Genomic DNA, 8,990 nt, shown 5'->3' on the forward strand with positions numbered 1-8,990 from the left:
CTCTCACTACTGGGGTTGCTAAGTTAGGTTTTGGAGTGACAGTAGGAGTGTTCTGCTGGTTAGCCCTTAAAGTGGCTATCTCCTGTTGTTGTTCAGCTAGTTGCTTCTGTAACTGAGCCACTACCTCTGCATGGTCTGGAGGAGGCACTGAGCTGCCTGCCCCATGCTGAGGCTCAGTAGCTGGTGTCTTTCTGGCTGGGCGTCCTCGTACCATTCTCTAAAGAAATAGAGGACATACATTACCAATAGGATCATATTACATAACCATTATTATCATGTTAGGTACTATCATACATATATAAGCATGCTTTAGTTATCTAGGAATATGAAAACAAACAAAACATAATAAGGTGAGAGATGTTCTTACTTGGAAGCTGCAGGTTCAATGTTGATGTATGTGTAGGAAGTATAGAACTTGCTCTAATACCACTCTGTAACGCCCCGCCTTCTACTGGCTAAGCTGTAAGGCCGGGGGTTACATTATGCTGTTGCTAAACTATTCTTAATGTGCGGAAAAGCTGATCTAATTTAAATTTTCTTTATGCTAATGCAATTTCTTTGTTCTACATGTGTTAAGGGATGGGATCTAAGGTATACATGATATATCTTTCATCCCCCATGGTCAAGGAGCTACAACTAAAGGCTTCTAGTCAAAATCCAGCTTCCCGATCGATTGAGCTTATCACTCAATCGATTGGAGCTATTGGATCAATCCCCGGATCGATTCAGCGTGCTACTGTGCACGGAAGAACTTGTGGATCGATCGACTGATCGATCCAGCTATTCCAATCAAAACAATGATCGATTCAGAAGCTCTCCGTTCGCGAGAGCAATTTCCTGATCGATCGGCTGATCAATCCATGAGCGATCGATCAACTGATCGATTCGTGAGTTTTCTGTTCGCCACAGAATGCTACCGGATCGATCAGCCGATCGATCCAGGAGCTTACTATTTGCGGAACAAGCTGCCCAATCGATCATCTGATCGGTTGAGGAGCCTCCAATCGATCAGCCGATCGATTGGGGTTTCTGATTTCGTATAAGAAGTCTGATTTCGGCACTATTTCGTGCTCAAATCACATGCATAACTTCTATAAGCAAAACAAAGCTACCAGACCTATCATTACTCATGGCTAGCTACTAAGATCATGACAATCAGTAATCTAAGCATAACTATCACAATTCAAAACACTTAATTAACTAAAAGTGTAGAAAAGTAACACTACAAGAAATACTAAGTTCTTAAGTTGCTAGTTTCTCCAAAGATCTTTATTCCAAGTTCCTATCCACACACATCTTCATTGCATTGTCCTCCAACTTCCGTTAATCCATCTTTCCTTTACCTTTATCTGTAGTATAAGGAAAAGAAGTATCTGTAAGCTTGGGAGTTTAGTAAGAAACCATCTACCTCACAAAACATGCATACGATGCAATTTATGTTTTTAAAACATGCTATTTGAAATATATACTGAACATGTTAGAGCATAGCATGACATACTATCATACAAAACATAGAAATCAAAAGTTGATCATGGCAATATCTTCTAGTATCAACAAGATAGAACTAAACTGATACAATAGCTAACTAAACTAATGCTAAGCTGATATAAATTCTGAACTGTAATCACATAACTAAATTGTGAAGCTTTGAAAAACTATTTATCATAAATAGATGAAAATACTAATCATGCTGCTATTGGGTCCGACAACTGTACTTGTTGTGCGGGCATCCCTAACTAGACCCGGGGTTACAAATCCCGAATATAGTAGAGTGTACTAGGTTATCTAAACCTAGGGACGACTGTGGGAGCCCAACTCAAGGACAACTGAGGTCCGGTATAGTGTCACTGATAAAAGTAAAATACTGTTTTATAACTGAAGTGTCTTATCTTGCTATTTCTAGGTTATCTGAACCTAGAGGCCACTGTGGGAGCCCACCCATTGTACCGTAGTCCCATATAAGTTGTAGCAAGGCTAAGTATGCTATAAAATGCTTCTATTGCATTTATTCTAAGCTATTAAAGATGCCTTTGTTGCATTTAACTGAGCTAAACATTTTATCAAACATTTGGTATGCACTAATTCACAACCTATGTGCTGAAAATCTGTACACAACTAAACTAAGGCGTAAAATCGTGAAAGGAGCTACTTATACTGTAGGTGAGGGGTTTCTTACATCCTGCGCTAGATTTCCTTACGATCTGATCGCTAGGTTTTCCGGAAAAACTATCTTCTCGACGATCCTCTTGCTTCTATGTGCCCTTCTCGCGGAGAGGAGCGTCCTCATGCCGGAGTCGTCGCCGGAAGGTGTTCTTGGAGCCTTTGGGACGGAACCCTAGCCATTGGGCTTGGTGCGCCGAGAGAAGAAGAAAAGGGAGAGGCGGCGTCGGGTGAGGATGAGGGAAAAGAAAGTTGCGTTAAAACATAACTCCTCACTTAACCTCCCTATTTATATTAAGTGGTTAATTCACCCAACTTAAATATAAATATAATTGATTCCCTTTTCTTTCAGCACACCCCTGCTGGGGCCTCCTGGTTACTAGAGTTGTCTATAAGACATAGGGTCTCATAGATCTCAGGTTCAATTCTTGCTTATGCTATTTTACGTTTCTATTTATTTTTGCTACTTCCGCTACTCTTAAAATTCCATAAAAATATCCTAAAATTTCAGAAAAATAATAGAATATTTCTAAAAGTCTTTTTAGAATTTTTGGGCATTACATTACTAGAGGTATAGATAAAAGTTTCTTGTCGGTTGACTTTTGTAGGAGGAACCCGGCAACTTCCTGCAAATACGTGACAATTGAGGATAAGAATTGGTAGATCACCTTACATTCATAAATATCACAATGAAACTGGACACCTAGAACTCTCACAAAAACCAAGTTCTTACATTTGTTTTTCTATTTCTATTTCTAGTTGCTACTCCGTACATTCACTTCCTTTGTCGATTATTTAGCTAATTTATTGTGAGGCATCTCTAGTGCTTATAATTAGTCCATGTGGATTCGATATCTTTTTATTACTGACGATGAAACTATGCACTAGTGGTTGTGTAACATCGACGACCAAGGTAGAGTTAGGGGAGATGTCAGGATATGAGGCCAAGACTAGAATGATGTTGAGATTTGAAGTTGAGATCAAGACGATGCCGATGAATGAAGATGAGCCACAGGCGATGTCAGTGATTGAGACTAATTTATGGAGATTGACAGGATATGAGGCTGAGACAGGGGAGATGTTGACGACCAAAGCCAAGTCTTAGTAGTTGTTTTGTCTCCAAGCAAATTTTATTCCTTGGGCCGGATTCCTTTCAGGTCATGTTTGACCCACATTAATTTTGATTGGCAAGCCAGTACTACTTTTAATCATATGAGATATGTGGGGAGCTGTAGGAATATTCTGCCAGATCAAGGCAGTTGATAGCCGACTGCCCCCACACCATGTTGGCCTGTTGCCGTATGTTGTGGTCGTCAAGCGAGTGCTGTTGCTAGTCGATGAGTGGGATGTGTTCACCTTTTGCCTCATCGGCCAGTTCAACATCTATGCTCTAATCATTGACAACTAATAATGAGGGGAGCCGATGCTGCCCTCCTTCTGGTTTTCCTACCTCTGCACCCCCTAACCATAGAGCGTGTTCATGTCCGGTGGGAGGGGTGTAACGAATAAGAATATATTGTCGGCGCTGGCCTATGGCACGATGACCGACGTGTGGGTGAAGTACAAGATAGCGGTCCGATCCACATCATCGCCGCTGACATGGAGAGAAGGATGTACTTGTGGTGCGAGAGAGATAGGGGTGAGAACGTAGCGAGCTGATGGTCAGATCTCAGGACAGTTAGCGGACGACTTCTCTAAATACTTTCAATCTTTCTTTGTCTTCTAATTTTAAGAATACAAGAGATGTTTCTGACAATATATCTAGTTTTTTTTATTATTTTAAAAATATTGTTCTAATAATTTTTTGACATTTTATTTTACATTTTGATTATGTAAATTAAGAATTTATATATACATGCATAAAATTGTCAATGAGTAAATAAATATGTAATTTTAATTAAAATTTAACGTGACAGCAAGTCTTATAATTTAATACTAGAAATTATAATAAGTAATTAATTATGATAGTAATTTAGGTTTATTAGGCTTGGCACATAATGGTTAGTAGCCCATTTAATTGTTGTATCATGCTCATGACTCATAGTATGAGCATTTGGTTTAGTGAACCGATCTTAAGATTTTTTTAAAAAAGAAAAATGTTTTTTTTAATATTAATTATTTTTTGAAACCATGATTAAATCGAGCCAAAGATAATATTTAAAATCATAGATTAAATTTTATGTAATGTTTGATATCACAATCAATAAACAACATATCAATTTATTCTATTTTGAAATGCTTAAATAGGAGGTAGATGCAGCCCTTGAAGAAAATTCTTGATCATTTCCAGAGCTCGAGCTGGCTGATAACTTGGAACCTCATGTCCTGCTCCTCGAACAGTGGCAAATGTCAAATTATGATCATACATCACAGTATGTCCCCCAACCTACATATTCATAATAAAAATCATCAAAATTAATGTCGTTTGTTCTACTAGTTGTCACCATCATTAGAGCAACGAAGGGTATCATAGAGGAAAACTTCTCATCAATGTATAAATTTTAATTCCTTGTGGATTTGAGGATAATTAACTATATATCTTATGAAAAGATTTAAAATGACACAATTGTTTACCTCACTGTTAAGCATCCAAGCTCTCCATGGAGTCTTCACTTTAAGCTTTAGCTTCTTGAGGGAGTATCTTGTGGAAGTAACAGGAACTACTCAATCAATGTCACCGCTACACAAACTCAACCAACGCTTAGCTAGAGACAAAATTTGATTGAAAACCCCTTCACTCGCAATCTAATGAACGGTATCTTTGTCGTATGACAGATGTTATGCCGAAATCTTAAAGCTATCATACTTGCAAAATTGATATACCTATATATGCTATTTTTACTTACATAATGTGTATAAGGACCACAAAATTTATACACATATATAAATGAAAGTATTGAAATGGAAAGCTGATTCACACCCTATGATATGATGAAGACATCTAATGATTTTTTACCTGTATTTTAAAACCTTAATCCCATTAGATAAAAATTCGTGAATAATTGGTAACATTGTGGAAGGCTGATCTGACCAACTAGGTATCACTTGGCTGCAATGAGACAAATGTAAATAAATGAGTTGAATTTTCATTATTTTGTATAAAAGAAAAATAAAATTATCAAATGACGTATTATATTTATGAGATATGTATATACCTACAACCAGACCAGGTGTAATTGAGCTTTGTGATATTGGCATGTAGAGCTTTCTGTACCTCAAGATTGTTAAGGTATGCCTCCACATAATTTGAAGTACAAGGATCAAAATTCTCAATCTGCATTAGAATTTAAGTATGGCATTTCAATCTGTTAGTTAATTCTATTCACAATTGATATGATTGAGTGAAAATTCTTAATCTGCATCAGAATTTAAGTATGACATTTCAATCTGGGCAAATTCCAGCTTTAGTTAGAGCTTGCTCCTTGTAGTGATCCAACAAGAATGCGATGACCTCCGATTCTTGAGTTAACAGGTAAAATCGATTCGAACTAAATTGGCTCTGAAAATACCAGGAAAATGGAGATAATTAAATGTAATGATGCTCGGAAGAGACAAACCGAGGGCGATTTTGGAGTCGGCGTCACGCCCGACGAGAAGCATAGTGGCGCATATATGTTGTAGACATCCAACTCCTTAACGGCGAGGCTGGCCTCGTTGAGTGCGCTGTCGCACTTTGGAGCTGTCGGCCGGGCGTCCGGCGAGAAATTGCAAAACTTTTGGATCGCGCGAATGGTCTCGTCGACGATCAACGCGTGGGTCCAAAAGTAGTCAAACGTCCCCTTGCTATCCGTCTCCTTGTTAATCACTGTGTTCCCAATCTAGGTCATCCAAAATCAATTTGAAATTGATCAAGATCCATCTTTCCCAATTTAATTTGCAATAAAAAGGAGAGAGGGTAAATTGGACTGATTGATTTCGGGATTCATTGCTTACCGCGATGCCTTTGAGGTTGATGAGGCAACCTTTGTGGTGGAGTATGGCGTGGGCAAGCTGGGGGACATAGTGGCCGACGTAGCTCTCGCCGGTGATGAAGAAGTCCCTCCCCTTATACTCTGGGAACTGCTCGAACCAGTTGACGAGGAAAACTAGCGCGTCGGTCGCCGTCCTACGGTCTCCGCTCTTGGCGTAGTCCGATGTGGTGTTGGAGTAGGAGAAGCCGACGCCGGCAGGGCTCTCTAAGAACAAGACGTTCGCCACTGCATTGCACGATGCACGTCAGTGGTTCGGGGTAATGCCAAAGTAGAAAACTTTTTTCATTCTACTCCCTAAGCTCAAGGAAATAACATATATATATATAGCGTAGGGATTCTTGTACAGAGTTTTGCCATCGCTCATGACCCGAAACGGCCCGAGCTCCTCCATGGCGCCGTACCCCAATGACGAACACCCCGGCCCTGCACCCACCCACGCCACAACAATCACCACTCTATCGATCGAAAAGCAACGTCATTTTCTATTATTTCCATACCTCCATTGAGCCAGAGCACAATAGGCTTTGACCTGCTATTCTCAGCAGCCTCGGCAAAGTAGTAAAATAGAGCCCGCCCGTTAGCTCTGTCAACTGTGACATACCCCGCGTACTGATCAAAATTGACCCCTTCTGGTTGGCCAGGCAGCAGAACAACCTTGTCTCCCTCCTTCAGCCCGCTATTGTCGTAGACATTCGACTTCAGGCCGGATACCGAAAGAAGACTGCTCGCGCATGAAGAAGAAGAAGAAGAAGATGAAGAAGAAGAAGAAGGCCTCCCTACTCCGTTGTTAAAGTAGAACTTGTTCAGCGCATCTCTCTGCCTCACCGTGCTGGAAGCCACGCAGTGTAGGAAACAGAGGAGGAGGAAGAGACAATTGAAACTTGGCTTCATTGTTTGATTGGGAATGAGGAATGGAATGGAATAGAATCTTATTTATGGGATGAATCATTGGATAATTATGGGATGAATCTTATTTATGGGATGGATTCTTGTTGGAGCCGGCGGAGATTGATGTGTTTGCTTTGTTTGGCAATGGTATCTGTAAAAGGAAAACAAATGATTAATTTTGAATAAATATTTTCAAAACTAAAAGAATTTTAAAAAAGATTCTACTGTTTTTTCAATATTTATACAATGAAATAATGTATAGTAAATAGTAATTCAAATATCTTAGAGCGGAAAATGCATAATTAATAATGAGTTTCCATGTATATTCATATTTTATTTAAATCTTATTTATTTTTCCCTTAATTTTAATCAACTTTTACTACTCACTGGATTATTCCATCATTTATCATAATAATTAAATCTATTTAATTTTAGCTCTTCCTGTGAGTCACATATATAATGATCTAATTAGTTTTAGCTTGATTATTAACTAATTAAATTAAGTGAGGTTAAATTAATAATGAAGTTTAATTAAGCGAGGTTAAATAAATAATGAAGTTAAATTATTTGATTTCGAATTAACTAAAATGTTAAGTATGGATTAACTGATTAAGGATTAATTAAGATTAGATGTATTATATCAAGATTAATTAAGTGTAAGTCAGAATTATTTAAGTTAGAGTAAATTAGTAATTAAGTTTAAGATTTACAATTATTACTCAAATTTTGGTATATTAATTGTAATTATGAAATGTTTAATTGAATTTGTGGTTAATTTATCAAGTTTGATTTGAATTAATATTCTTAATTAAATTAAGATTTATTCATTAATTAAGTATGAATTAAATTCTTGTTAGGATCCTTCGTACTCGGCTAGAGAGGGGGTGTGAATAGCCGCCCCAAATCTTTCGCGTTTCTTCCTACGATTAGGTTAGTCGCAGCGGAAATACAAGAAAGAAACTAAGGAGAAGAAAAACAAACCTCAACGCAAGGATGTAACGAGGTTCGGAGATTAGGGCTCCTACTCCTCGGCGTGTCCGTAAGGTGGACGAGTCCGGTCAATCCGTCGGTGGATGAGTCCCCGGAGAACCGGCTAATACAATATACTCCTTGTGGGTGGAGAAACCTCGCCACAATAACTTGCAACAACAAGATAGAATACAAGGAATACAAGTAGAAAGATAAGAACAATGTACAAACACTAACTCGCCTTCTCGTCGACTGGGGTCCCGGATGAAGTAGCAACTTCACGGACAGATGCAACAGCAAGCCAGTCGAAGAAAAACACTGTCGGGGAAGCTCACGCGAAGCTTCAGCAGCGGTTGAGCTCAGCAAAGCTCGGAGCACCAGAAGAAGCAGAAGCTTCAGGCAGGAGAGAACTTCCAGAAGGAAGAAGCAGTAGCAGGACGGAGAGATTTCACCGAAGTCCTGTAGCCCTCATTTATACCTGCGAAGAAAGCGAAGAAAACACAGAAGAAATCTAGCCGTTGCGACGCAACGGCTAGTGCCTGGATCGGTCAGGGGACCGATCAGGACCTATTCTGATCGGTCCCCAGACCGATCAGCTTTCTTCACAGAAAGCTGCCCACCTTCTGTGCGGGTTCTGATCGGTCTGTGGACCGATCAAAGACGCCGGATCGGTCCACAGACCGATCCCAACCCTTGCTTTCTCGTCTCTGATCGGTCCCCGCATCGATCAGACATGGCCTCGATCGGTCAGACCGATCACCGCCTCTCTTGCCTCGTTGCCGATCGGTCACCGATCGATCAAGAATCGAACAGAGCTTTGTATCGATCGATCACCGCACCGATCGAGCAAACAGATCACCGATCGGTCGGTGACCGATCCGGCTTGGGTTTGGCCCAAACCAAGTCCCAAGACTTCAAACCAATATCCGGTCAACCTTGACCTATTGGTACTTCATCCCTAGCATCCGGTCACCCTTGACTGCTAGAACTCCTCGCCAAGTG

The 8,990-nt window shown here is 39.8% G+C and overlaps 1 pseudogene; it reads right to left on the bottom strand.

Moving 5' to 3' along the window:
• Nucleotides 1–4,399: 4,399 nt before the first annotated feature.
• LOC122011199 lies at nt 4,400–7,022 on the bottom strand (annotated as a pseudogene).
• Nucleotides 7,023–8,990: the final 1,968 nt, after the last annotated feature.

The sequence above is a fragment of the Zingiber officinale genome, chromosome 8A (genome assembly GCF_018446385.1).
Source record: "Zingiber officinale cultivar Zhangliang chromosome 8A, Zo_v1.1, whole genome shotgun sequence".
NCBI lineage: Eukaryota > Viridiplantae > Streptophyta > Magnoliopsida > Zingiberales > Zingiberaceae > Zingiber > Zingiber officinale.